Source organism: Mya arenaria, chromosome 14, assembly GCF_026914265.1.
Source record: "Mya arenaria isolate MELC-2E11 chromosome 14, ASM2691426v1".
Classification (NCBI taxonomy): domain Eukaryota; kingdom Metazoa; phylum Mollusca; class Bivalvia; order Myida; family Myidae; genus Mya; species Mya arenaria.
Window position 1 is genome coordinate 39,654,316 of NC_069135.1, and position 13,187 is coordinate 39,667,502.

Consider the following 13,187-nt stretch of genomic DNA (forward strand, 5'->3'; position numbering starts at 1 on the left):
GGTTGGAGTTTCTCGTAAGATTGTTTTCTTTTCAAATGGACTATGTACGTCGTCTTCAATTTTAACCTCCTTTAAATATTTATCTTTAACAACTAAATATTAACCTCACCTTCAATTCTGGTCCCATGTTTTCAAGTTTGACCCAAAACAAATTTCGGAGAAAACCCTAATTTTAATTTCAAGGTGCCCTCAAATACAATGTCATATTTTGACAGAGCAATGTGAATGAAACTCTTTTGACACTAATTATTCTTTTCCACATACAGAATTATGTAAATGAAAAAAACTTTTGGCTATCAAAAATGCATTGTTATCCTTTTTCCATGCACATTGTAACTATAGACAACATTATCAAATATAATGTTAACAAAATGCTTCTTTTATTGTAAAACTTGTTACTTTTGTCAATTCAAATTCTAGCCCAACTCGTATTTCAAATTTACCCACAATATTTCATCTCTGAACATGTCTGCATCTTATATTCATCTAATAGCTTTATTGGTAAAATGTTTAAGTATAACATACCTTTAGATTCACTGCATTACACAGTTTTCAATCAATCTTTCAGAACGGGTTACACCAACAATTGCCAGAGTAAAACGAGAAGTTACCTATCGGAATGCAGCATTGCCAGAGTAAAACGAGCAGTTACCTATCGGAATGCGGCATTGCCAGAGTAAAACGAGTAGTTACCTATCGGAATGCGGCATTACCAGAGTAAAACGAGCAGTTACCTATCGGAATGCGGCATTGCCAGAGTAAAACGAGTAGTTACCTATCGGAATGCGGCATTACCAGAGTAAAACGAGTAGTTACCTATCGGAATGCGGCATTGCCAGAGTAAAACGAGTAGTTACCTATCGGAATGCGGCATTGCCAGAGTAAAACGAGCAGTTACCTATCGGAATGCGGCATTGCCAGAGTAAAACGAGTAGTCTACTATCGGAATGCGGCATTGCAAGAGTAAAACGAGTAGTCACCTATCGGAATGCGGCATTGCCAGAGTAAAACGAGTAGTCACCTATCGGAATGCGGCATTGCCAGAGTAAAACGAGTAGTTACCTATCGGAATGCGGCATTGCCAGAGTAAAACGAGCAGTTACCTATCGGAATGCGGCATTGCCAGAGTAAAACGAGTAGTTACCTATCGGAATGCGGCATTGCCAGAGTAAAACGAGTAGTTACCTATCGGAATGCGGCATTGCCAGAGTAAAACGAGTAGTTACCTATCGGAATGCGGCATTGCCAGAGTAAAACGAGTAGTTACCTATCGGAATGCGGCATTGCCAGAGTAAAACGAGCAGTTACATATCGGAATGCGGCATTGCCAGAGTAAAACGAGTAGTTACCTATCGGAATGCGGCATTGCCAGAGTAAAACGAGCAGTTACCTATCGGAATGCGGCATTGCCAGAGTAAAACGAGTAGTTACCTATCGGAATGCGGCATTGCAAGCGTAAAACGAGTAGTCACCTATCGGAATGAGGCATTGCCAGAATAAAACGAGTAGTCAACTATCGGAATGCGGCATTGCAAGAGTAAAACGAGTAGTCACCTATCGGAATGCGTTGCAAGAGTAAAACGAGTAGTTACCTATCGGAATGCGGCATTGCCAGAGTAAAACGAGCAGTTACCTATCGGAATGCGGCATTGCCGGAGTAAAACGAGTAGTCACCTATCGGAATGCGGCATTGCCAGAGTAAAACGAGTAGTTACCTATCGGAATGCGGCATTGCCAGAGTAAAACGAGTAGTTACCTATCGGAATGCGGCATTGCCAGAGTAAAACGAGTAGTCACCTATCGGAATGCGGCATTGCCAGAGTAAAACGAGTAGTCACCTATCGGAATGCGGCATTGCCAGGGTAAAACGAGTAGATACCTATCGGAATGCGGCATTCCAGGTTTAGGTTAAACAATCAGCATTTACTGTTTCTTGTTTGATTGACGTTCCAATAAATGTAAAATCATTTCCATAGTCGTTATTTTTGATGTTGATAGAATGTCTTGTTAAAAATCAATGTTATATGAATACGTCGCATTATTATGATGCGTTAAAGTGCAATAGCGGCTGTTAATTATTGCATTAATGTTTTATAAAGCATACTCCTTAAATTGTATTGTCTATACATAGCTCATTCAGTATGTACTCGTTTCATATATGGACTTGGTTAAGTAAGGTAGTTTGCCATAATTGCATTTAAACCATAACTTGTGTGAGTGATATAACCTCATGCAATAATTTCCATATATAGCTAGTGTAATAACTATGCAAATTAAGTAACCGCATCACAGAAAAATGTATTCATACGTGCTGTCAAAAAATCTAAACAAACATTAGAAACGATGTTTCAAACAAAATCATGTCGGTGTCAACAAAAACTCAGCTCCACGGTGAAACCAATGGTGAAGAAGGCTGGGCTTAATCCAAACAAACACCTCCCTGATCACAGCGCCAGAAAATACCTCGTCCAGAAATTGAATGACAACAATGTTCCTGCGAACCAGATTTTGCAAACATCGGTGCACAAGAACATTGCATATATACTTGTAAACAACTATAGCCTAATAACATCAAAATCAATACAAGGAAATGTCCAGCATCCTGCACTCCAGTGAAAATACCCCGTCTGCTTTCTCGAAAAATGCTCATTCTATGCGGTTCGCCAGCAATGCTCAAGTTCACACACTGTCACAGTCACTGATTCAACATGAAATCCCACTTATTTCTGGTGGATTTTACAACATGTATGTAGCTCCAATCCACGGGGGTAATGTCCTTAAACTGTGCACATCCATCAAATTAACAAAAATACCATGCTGTAATCGATCAGCTACAAAGCGAATTCGCACTATTGAAAACGAATGTGACGCTGACTTATGTTCTTTTTAAACTTCAACCGCAAAATGACATGTACACCCGCGTGATTATTTATGACCTTCACGCGGTTATGACATTGCTTTTATTATTGCTTGATTTAAATGGATTGATTTTTTTTTCAAGTGAAACCTTTGAAAATCGGCTGATAATTGAGACATGATTTATGTTTTTTATCGTTAATAAAATGTTTTGTGTCGGGCTATTTTCTATCCTGTGGATGAGCCATGCTAATAACACACGATGTAAATTGTTCGCACTATGACAAGAGAAGTGTATTGTAGAAACTTTGATCTAGATTTCGACCGTTAATGAGTTATGTAATAAATATAATCCCAAATGAGTGTTTATTTTGTACAAATTTGTTATACTCGTCATTTAAAACGATAAAAAGTCGCTAGAGCCTCGATTTTATCGTTTTAAAATGAACTCGTTTAATAAATTCGATACAAAAATAAACACTCATTTGAGATCAGCTGTTTATACACATGTAGACAGCAGTCTATTCATTTAATCAGTCTAAGCTAACTTGTATGTATGAAGTTGACAAAAAATTATGAGGGCAAGACCTAGCAGGCATCCTGTATATTAGAGGCTAGTCCCTTATTGTCTCCTTAGGTTGCCTTGTATGTCATTCAATTAGATATTTCACCATTATTTGGGTGTAATATTTGTTCCCTCGACTGTATACCTCTACCCGATTCGGACTTATTTTCTCCTAAGTAATGTATGGAAACATGAACCTATGAAAAGGGACAAGCCAAACAGTCATTGTTGTTTCTGTTTAGATGCACAGAGTAAAGGCCTACACTTTATTAATCGAAAGACACAGAGCATAACAAATACAAAATACATACTATACATGCGTTATATATATATCAGGATGGCGTCTAGTTCAGGCCATACTACACATGCATCATAATAAAGAGATCGTCGTTTGATCAGGACATACATGTGCATCATATTATCAGGGTTGTGGTGGGGTCAGGCCATACCACACAATCATCAAACTATCGGGGTTAGGATGGAGTCCGGCCATACTACTTGGTTATCATAATATTGAGGTTGTGCTGGGGTCAGGACATAGCCCACTTGCATCATAATATCTGTGTTGCTGTGGGGTCAGGTCATACTACACATGCATCATAATATTGGGGTTGTGGTGGGGTCTGGCCATCCACACTAGCATAGTAATATCGGGGTAAGGATGGGTTCCGGCAATACTACTTATTCATCATTATATCGAAGTTGTGGGGGTTCAGGTCATACTACAAAAGCATCATAATATCAAAATTGTGGTGGTGTCAGGTCTTACTATACATGCATCACAATATTTGTGTTATTGTGGGTCAGTAAATACTACACATGCATAGCAATATCGGTGTTGCTATGGGTTAGGGCATACTACACATGCATAATGATATTTGGGCTTAGATGGGGTCAGGACATACTACACTTGTGTCACAGGGTGTTTTATTTGAGTGTATTGAGATTCATGTAACCCTTATTTGTATCTGTTGAAATAAAGAAACAACTATTTTATTGTCTCTTGAGTTATTATTTCCCTCATTCATAATCAACATTTAATACGTTATAATGTTCTGAACAGTATTGTGTTCACTGGGATGTTAAGCTACGATAGAGTGTAGTTTCATTTAAGGTAGTATAGTACTTACTTGTCACTTAATACCTGCATGCAAATACCATAGTTATTAACAGTATTATTCCCTATACCTTATCACCTTAATACTACAGTTGGTCAAGCGTGAATAGGGTTGATCTGTGCCATTCTACGCTTGACACTTGACGATAACGCATCGTATTCAAATATATATTATACATATATATTGCAGGTATGTTTATCGTTATCATTTTACTACTCCCATTGTTTTGTCATTTGTATCAATTCGTAATGTCATTTGTATTTATGCATTTTGCCGTCGATAGAGCATTGTTCTTTATATTATTTGGCCATTCTATGCTTGACACTTGACGATAACGCATCGTATTCAAATATATATTATACATATATATTGCAGTCGCTTTGTCCATGCAACCCGTTGTCAATAATACGAACCCGAGCTAGACCTCCGGTAACACTTGCATCATAATATCGGAGTTGCGGTGGGGTCAGAAGGACATACTACGCATGCATCGTGATTTCGGAGTTGCGGTGGGGTCAGGACATACTACGCATGCATAATAAAAGCGGGGTTGCGGTGGGGTCAGGACATACTACGCATGCATCATGATATCGGGATTGCGACGGAGTCAGAAAATACTACGCATGCATTATGGTATCGAAGATGCGGTGGAGTCAGGACATACTACGCATGCATCAAAATATCTGGGTTACAGTGAGGTCATGCCATACTACACTTGCATAAAAATATCGGGGTTTTGATCTGGTCAGGACATACTACACATGCATCATAATATTGGGGTTGCGGTGTGGGCAGTGTATAATACACATGTATCAAATTATTGGGGTTGCGATAAGGTCAGGCAGTACTACACACGCATCTCAATATCGGGGTTGCGATCGGGTTAGGTCATACTACACATGCATAATAATATCGGATGTGGTGGGTCTAGCCATACTACAATAAAATGGTATGTAAAGACCTATAATAAGTATACAGCGCTAGTTTTGTTGTTAAACACTTCCAATATTTTACACGATATATTTTATAAAAGGAGACATTTAAAAATGCTACTTTTACGGTCACGTGTACGTTCGGACTGCTGTTATATGTGCTACGTTATCAAGGTATGTGTACGTATTATAATTTTAGAGTGATGTACAAAAACACGAGGAGAGTGTTTAATGCGACTATCAGCAAGTCTGTAAGTTAAATGTTCTTGTTCTTGTTCTAAGTTAAATGTGAAATTTTTAAAACGCCTTTTAAACTGAACTGCGACTGTACACGCTCCTGCAGCTACTCGTACACGACGTGTTTTGCAACCTCCGTTTATGTTTCATTAGAATGACTTTAAATGAGCAATGAATTGATGTCACTTGTTCAATACGTTCTTCCATTGCAGATATTCCCAATTTTTAGATTTGATAAACATTAAGATTTGAGAAACAGTGTTATTATTTTAAGTGTGTACAATCGATAACTAAACGTCCAATAAGCAGGCGGACTAAAAGTGTTTATTAAGTTAAAACATCAGAAGACACAGAAAAAAGCTATAATTTTAATATTGCTGTTGTGTAAGGCAGGCACTGTCTGAGTGGATGTTCGGGTGTTCGAATGAGTACTCTTGCATCTGTAAATAGTCATTAAACTCCAGACAACCCTCTATACTATACTATACTTTACGGTAAGTATGATTGTGTGCAGAAAATAAAGAATAATACAACAAAAAATATTACATTTGTACACTCTTTTTGCAGGAGGAAGCATATATTTGAACCTTTTGAAGAGAACAATTCCTTTTTTGTCCATCAGTGATACACGTATAGAATTCTCTTTTTTCATAAAGTTTGATTTTACATTTTTGTTTCAGTTCAATAAAATTGGTCTATTTGATAACGTGATATAGAAATTTATGTCCACTTGATGGTCCATAGGCATCTGTCTTAATGTAATTAAACATAAACTTTTCTGAAATGTGATTGAGATGGCAGGTGTCCTAATCAGTCTGTTAATTCTACATGTTGTTTGTTAAGAAGAACTGCATAGATAGTGCCGAAAATGCACAAAATAGGTAATTTCATATAATTAATTTATATGTTAAATCTGTTCGTGATACACAGGGTTCGGGGGAGGGTTAATTATGTTGAATTTGATAATAATTAAGGCATATATAACATATTATTGTAAATAATATATTTAAGATGTAAAAGGTAACTAGTTATTCCATTTTTGTTGATAATTTCAACATTGTAGAAGATAACAGGCAAAACATTTAGTTTAGTTCAAATATATAATGTGAGTGTTGAGGTTCATTTGTTCATGTTTATGATAGAGAAATTCATATCGATAGTGACCGAGGTCCTTTCTGTCACATTTGTTAATAATTGTTTACAATACATTATCACACTGGCCATTGACTATTGATAAAATATATTTATTGTCAAATAATGTTTTGTAGTGTAGGAATTCAAATCTATATATGTATGCATTTCGCTTCTTGGCTTGACTTGCCTTGAATATATATATATATATATATATATATAAGATTATATTTAAACTTTTGATAAGTCTAGATAAGTTACTTTGGCATGATGGTTTTATCTGTATTCAAATGCTGGTTGTGCTAACTATGTATATTATCTGTGTGGTATTGAACTTCTGTTGATTATGGTATGCTAAGGTTAAAATACATGTATTTGTATTAAATATGGAAAACATTGTGCTATATTCTGTGTGTGATACGTATTTTGTTTTCAAAGAACTTGGCAATGATAAACCAGGAATACAGTGTTTAACAATAGCTCATGCCAGCAAGCCCTGCACTAGTAAATTGCTTACCGAGCTTGCTCAATATTTTTTTTTATTTTATAAGGTAGGGCTTGTTGATTTCTTCTTCAGGCAAGCACGAGTATAAGGATTTCGGCTTGTAAAATCAAATGTCTAAGTTCGATGACTGTTAATACTTTATGGTCTGCGTGAACATTGTGAAAAAATAACACTAATAAATGTACATATATGCAACTATAAACTTATTTTGATCTTGAAATAATACAGCAAATTTGGGTTCTGTGCAACAAATCATCATATGCTCATAAGCCGACTAACTCTTATTTTGACCCTGACCATGTTATTTAAAAGGATGCTATGAATATGTGTAAGCCAGTGACAAGCCTTCAGTAATTTGTAATAACTCTACATCTAATATCTAACTCTGTAAACTGGCATATTTTCTGTATTTGTTTAGATATCTTTTTTCAAATTCAAATTTGAACAAGTGATAGATAATATAACCATACATATAATAACAACACTTTTATTTCTTAAGTACTCCAAATAATGATTATGTCACCTGTTATAATGGCAAAAATATGATTTTATAAAAAAAAATGCAATACGTCTTTAATAGAAAAAAGCAATCAACTGAAATATTTTACATATAAAATTGATGCCAATAAACAGTTTGAATATACACATGATAATTTAAAAAAATCTACAAAAATTGATTTTCAAAATAATGTGTTATTAATGCCTGTTTTCAAGTACACAGTCTGACACAATTTTGTTCCATTTCTACCTATATTTACAAAGTATGGCCTTAAGAAACATTGGTTAAAAAAGGAGAGGAGATTACAAGTTTGGCCTCCGGGTATGCGTATCTTTATCGCAATAAAAGTGATATAAACGTACTTAACAGGCCAAAAGAATCCTTCAAACACACTTAAATACTCAATGAATCTGTCATTTTATTCCACATTGAACATGTCCCTCACTTGAAATTCCACATAATTTACGTTGGACACCCTGTGTATTGCTGCCGGAACATTGCACAGCAATCAAATTAAATATATGCATAATACAGGGACAGGCCAATAAGGCAATCAATCATATCTTAACCCTGTTAAGAAGCACACGATAAGGGCCAAAATGACACAGAGACTTGAATGTAAGATGCAGATCCCAACAGCTGCCCCTGGCTTACTTTTAATAGTTGCTTGTGGCCTCAGTTGGGTAAAATCAGTCTTGATCCTGAAAATGAAAGAAATACAACACTTTATGGGCTGCTTATCACGTCATGGGACACAATACAACTATTAATCATGAAGTGGCGATATTTCAACATTCTATAAAATCTAAAAATCCACTAAGGTTATATAATTGACAAGAGAAGAAACTCTCCCAAACACACTTCGTCATGAAAACGGTAAACGTCCAGTTTAAACATGATTTTTATAGCTAATTTACCATTCCTAAGCATATCACTGCGTTCTGCGCAAAGAATAATCTTCTTTTTTACATCGAAATGACACAACAATTTTACCGGTTATTTGTTGCAGGAATCCGATAAAAAAATACACACACTATCGCCAAAATTTCGCCATACACAGGTATTTTCGATTAATTATATTGCTCTTATGTACGCCTGAAATGATCCCGACGATACGACGATACCATCGGGATCATTCAGGCGCTCATAACAGCAGTAGAATTAGTATAACAATCATTACCGAACAAAAGCACACAAATGGCTGAAGTAAGAACTGATATTAATAATAACAGTTTTACAAAGCTTGTAGTAAAATATTCCTATGTTGCGTACCAAAGTATATAAAGATATCCCTTAACAAATTTTCATTTTTTTTACACATCAAGATAATAATAATTGGTTAAAAGTCGCATTTTCATAATATTTCTTTGGTAAGTATTTTTTCTAATATTAGAATAAAAATGACATTTAAGCAAAAAATGGTATTCTGTTTTAACATCATCATAACTTTATCTGCATATATTGACGCAGTCTAGGTAAATTTCATGGCACAAACTCGATTTAAAATAAGAGTAAAAATTAAGTTTTTCAGAATGAATTATAAAAAATGCCATTTCTGGCGATACTGGTCATTAAGTGATTGTTTAAACAAAACAATAAAATGAGTTTCATTTAATACCTCTTCGTAACATATACTCGGAACAGCTGTTAATTCATATTTATTACACCATTTGCAAAACAGTTTAAAGTAGCTTTCATAACGTTTGATAGTGTTTTTAGATTTTGCTTTTGACCCAACTTCCTTATATTTTCCGGGGAAGATTTTAAATCTGTATTAACTGAAAACGAGTCAATTTTCTTCAAAATGTCAATTTTTGAAAACATCTGAAAAATGTATATAAAGAATAACTTTTTAAAATAAATCATTAAACAAAAACAGTATTTAATGGTATAATTGATCCAAAACATAGTAAAACTACACTGTTAGATAAATAAGCCCAAACTAAAATGAATTTCCTTAATATCTAACATATTCCTACAACTAACAAATTTACCCTATAAATAAACATAAACGTAAATACTGGTCTAATGGAAACTAACACTCATACAGCGGAAACCCATCTCATTCAGAGACACCGCTAATTCCGAGCAAAAACTGTCTCATTCAGAGACTCGGCTCGTTCCGAGCAAAAGCAAAATCCGTCTCATTTAGAGACCTTGCTCATCCTGAACAAAACCCGTCTCATGCAGGGACCCCGCTCATCCCTAGGAAAACACTCTAATTCGGAGACAACGCTCATCCCGATCAAAACCGTCTCATTCAGAGACACCGCTCATCCCGAGCAAAACAATCTTATTCCGAGCAAAACAGTCTCATTCAGAGACACCGCTCATCCCGAGCAAAACCGTCTCATTCAGAGACACCGCTCATTCCGATCAAAACCGTCTCATTCAGAGACAACTCACCCCGAGCACAACCGTCTCATTCAGAGACACCGCTCATTCCGATCAAAACCGTCTCATTCCAATCAAAACCATCTCATTCAGAGACCCCGCTCATTCCGATCAAAACCGTCTCATTCAGAGACACCGCTCATTCCGATCAAAACCGTCTCATTCAGAGACACCTCTTATTCCGATCAAAACCGTCTCATTCAGAGACCCCGCACATTCCGATCAAAACCGTCTCATTCAGAGACCCCGCTCATTCCGATCAAAACCGTCTCATTCAGAGACACCGCTCATTCCGATCAAAACCGTCTCATTCAGAGACCCCGCTCATTCCGATCAAAACCGTCTCATTCAGAGACACCGCTCATTCCGATCAAAACCGTCTCATTCAGAGACACCTCTTATTCCGATCAAAACCGTCTCATTCAGAGACCCCGCTCATTCCGATCAAAACCGTCTCATTCAGAGACCCCGCCCATTCCGATCAAAACCGTCTCATTCAGAGACCCCGCTCATTCTGATCAAAACCGACTCATTCAGAGACACCCCACCCCGAGCAAATTCGTCTCATTCAGAGACCCTGCTCATCCCGAACAAATTCGTCTCATTCGGAGACCCCGCTCATTACGAACAAATTCGTCTCATTCGGAGACCCCGTTCATGCCGAACAAATTCGTCTCATTCAGAGACCCCGCTTATTCCGGGAAAATTCGTCTCATTTGGATATCCCGCTCATTCCGGGCAAATTCGTCTCATTCAGAGACCCCGCTCATCCCGAACAAATTTGTCTCATTCAGAGACACCGCTCATCCCAAGCAAAACCATCTCATTCAGAGACCCCGGTCATCCCGAACAAATTCATCTCATTCAGTGACCATGCTCATCTCGAACAAATTCGTCTCATTCGGAGACCCCGCTCATGCCTAACAAATTCGTCTCATTCGGAGACACCGCTCATTCCGGGCAAATTTGTCTCATTCGGAGACCCCGATCATCACGAACAAATTCGTCTTATTCGGAGACCCCGCTCATCACGAACAAATTCGTCTCATTCGGAGACCCCGCTCATCCCGAACAAATTCGTCTCATTCAGAGACCCCACTCATCCCGAACAAATTCGTCTCATTCAGAGACCCTGCTCATCCCGAACAAATTCGTCTTTAAGAGACCCCGATCATCCCGAACAAATTCGTCCCATTCAGAGACCCCGCTCATCACGAACAAATTCGTCTCATTCAGAGACCCCGCTCATCCCGAACAAATTTGTCTCATTCAGAGACACCGCTCATCCCAAGCAAAACCGTCTCATTCAGAGACCCCGCTCATCCCGAACAAATTCGTCTCATTCAGTGACCATGCTCATCCCGAACAAATTCGTCTTTAAGAGACCCCGCTCATCCCGAACAAATTCGTCTCATTCAGAGACCCCGCTCATCCCGAACAAATTCGTCTCATTCAGAGACCCCGCTCATCCCGAACAAATTTGTCTCATTCAGAGACACCGCTCATCCCAAGCAAAACCGTCTCATTCAGAGACCCCGCTCATTCCGGGCAAAACCATCTCATTCAGAGACCCCGCTCATCCCGAACAAATTTGTCTCATTTAGAGACCCTGCTCATTCCGGGCAAAACCGTCTCATTTAGAGACACCGCTCATTCCGAGCTGAACCGTTTCATTCAGAGACCCCGCTGACCCCGAACAAATTCGTCTCATTTAGAGACCCTGCTTATTGCGGGCAAAACCGTCTCATTTAGAGATCCCGCTCACACAGAGCCAAATATCTTCTTCTAATAAATTGAAAATGTTGCAAAACGAAACTTACAAAGAAAGGTAAAAAATATCACACAATGAATTTAATCACATACCAACTGCTTCGCCCATTTATATTTACGTATATCGCAAATATAACTTAAGAATTAGCAGCAAATCTAACAGCACATACCTTACTAGAAAACCGTCTTGAACTGAAAATACACTTCTTGATACCATTATTGGTAAAACTGTTCTGTCCTTTCTAAACACCATGTTGTCACAAACGTTATCTTCCTTTACATAATTAGCATTGAACAACATCGGCCAGAATGCCAAACTAGGCCACCTAGAAACAATAATCGTAGAATGCAAAACATGTAAAATTGTTTAAGCAACCAGAGATATTGGCGGAACTAGCCAATTATTACTTTCACCTCAATTCTGGGTAAAACAGTCAACTGCTATCGACTCATAGTCAATAAACAGGGAATTGTATCTCTTTATTTTCCTATGCTTGTACTTTTCGAAGCGATCAACGTCATCAACATCATGCTGTCCCCAAACACTATCCACATAGCGAAAAAAAACATCAGTGACTTTCCACTCATCAGTGCTTGAAAACTTGCTAATATCATCCGCAACTTCAATCACTTATCTTGGAATCCACTGAATGCGCGAATCAGCCCTAAACCTCAGGCAAAGGTCAACGTAACTCAGCGATTCTTGTTGCAACTCAACTTTGGTACTGCCACTCTGAAAAATGTGTACACATGACTGAGAATCAGAAAAACATTTAATGCCTGTACAATTTAACAAATAATCATACGCTTGAAATGCAAGTTTCACAACTCTAATTCTCTAAAAGTAAATCTATTAAAAACTTTGTACTGGACTCCAAAACTGACTTTTCATTGTTTATGATAAACTAAGCCTTGATTAGACTTTTACAAATAAAGAATCTGTCAAAGTACTTGCCCCACCCATCGTCTAGAAACATTAGAATCTTAATACCGTTTACTCTCCAGAATTTATCCATTTATCGGTGAACTTATTGAATATAAAGGGGGCCGTACTGCATCAAAAAGCCAAAACCGTGAAAAAAGTATTTCCCCTTTATATGATAACCTTGACTTAGATCAAATTTAAAACATTATGAATCTTTTTACAAAATATTCCAAAACTGTTTTCCAATCATCGAAA